A 2,103-nucleotide genomic window follows, 5' to 3' on the forward strand; every position below is an offset into this window, starting at 1 on the left:
CATTTCTGGATTTTTTTGTTGGTACCTAGTCACTGCTGTTCTGTGCACCTCAGGGTTATTCTGTGCATATTTTTTGGACGCATTTATAAGTTGCTTCCTCCTTTTGACATTAGTGTATCTCTTTCGTCGTTTTACATGAGCCTCATTAGGAATAGGAATAAGTATGTGCTTTGAGAGGTGTGAGTTTGAGTCAGGCTGAGAGAAGGACGGTTTGTTGTTCTCTTCATCAGGTTTACGTTGTTCGTACGCATCAAAATGTCCCTTAGAAATATTTTGTGTGAAACGTATTCTCCTAACAGGGTTACCTTCCTCACCGAAACTCTCATAGAGCTTACCATTACGGTAAACCTCAAAAACAAACCCGAAAAGTTGCCCAGCTGCCACCAACTCGCATAAACCACCATAAGTAAAGGGTTTCGACATTTCATCGAGATACTCGCTAGAACTATTGTAATTGTTCCCCAAGCTGTCGTGGGACATAATTGAAAATTCCTCCCAATTATCCACCACATGACTCACGATTATCTCACGCACATCCCTCGCCATTAACTGTGTGTTATACATGAGATAGGAGAGGGCCCGGAAAAGGCAGGCTCCATCCCCTATAATGGGGACAATAGTGTAAGGTACCATCTCCCCATTAACATTTAAAAAATCGATTGCCATCCCGATTTAATTAAAAGTGACAAAGCGTTCTCAAAAATTAAATAATTAAAAGTGACAAAAGCGCTCTTAAAAATTAAATTATTTTTCCTTAAATCTATATCTATAAAGGAAAGATATTTAACGGCAGGAAAAGGGTCAATAAATCTAAATCGATACTATTGCCTTTCCTTCTTTATTAGAAACTAACTAATTACCTGATTAACTGCAAACACGAAATTAACGTAAAAGATACTTTACAGTTTTCTCCTTCTCTCTCTTTCTCTTTCTCCCTCTCTCTCTCTCTCTCTCTCTGTCTTTCTCTTTCTCTCTTTCTCTTTCTGTCTGTCTAAATTAAACAGATAACGATTATTAAAACATAATAATTTCAGGAATGTAAATATTATGTTAAGCTATGACAACAATTCTAATAATTAAATATAGTATGTTGAATCATAATATTTACATAAATAAAAATTCACAAACGAAATACCCTCTAGGTGCACCAACCAGCAATGGCTAGGTATCAACAAAATAACTTTCTTATTAAAACGTAATAATTTCATGATTTTCAATATTATGTTGTTATGATAGTAAGTTACTGAATTAAATATAGTATGTTGAAACATAATAATTAAAGGAATAGAAATTCACAAATTAATCTATCTATATCTATATCCAGTTTCATTGCTTAAAATAATACAGATAATAATTTATGATTTCTTTAAAGTAAATTTTAAAATATATGTTATATTTATTTTATCGGTTTAGATTTATTAGCCCTTTTCCTGCCGTTAAATATCTTTTCTTTATAGATATAGATTTTTAAAAAAGTATTTTAGAAAAAAAAGTAATAACTCTCTCTCTCTCTCTATCTCTGTTTATTTTTCTCTCTCTTTCTTTCTTTTATTAATTTTATTAATTACGCAAATCTATCTCAAATAAATATATTTTACTCTTTATTAAATGTATACTTTTTTAATGGTTAACATTAATAAAAATGTCCCAAATTATTTAAGTTTTCATCTTTTAAATTTACCACGTATATAACTTTACCTGTTTAAAAAATCTTTCTCTTCGTCTTTCTCTTCTTCAAAAAATACAGTTCCTCTAATAGTTTTACTTTAAAAAATTATCTTTCAATCTCACTTTCTAACTCTCGAATAATTTATTTCTTCTTCCTTCCTTCCAATTCGACTCTCAATATCTTTAAAGAATAAAGAAAACTATATAAAGGCTATAATAAACGTTCATACATACACACAAACACACACACACACACACACTCTCTCTCTCTCTCTCTCTCTCTCTTTTTCTTTCTCTAACATTAATTACGTTTTTTTTATAAATTTCCTGTCTTTCAAAACATATTACCACTTACTCTGTTCTCTCCCTCCCTTTCGTCTTCTTCTTCTCCTTACAAAGACACTATCTCCCTCTCTCTCTCTCTCTCTCTCTCTC

The sequence above is a fragment of the Temnothorax curvispinosus genome, unplaced genomic scaffold (assembly GCF_003070985.1).
Source record: "Temnothorax curvispinosus isolate PA1 unplaced genomic scaffold, ASM307098v1 QBEX01002197.1, whole genome shotgun sequence".
Taxonomy (NCBI): Eukaryota; Metazoa; Arthropoda; class Insecta; order Hymenoptera; family Formicidae; genus Temnothorax; species Temnothorax curvispinosus.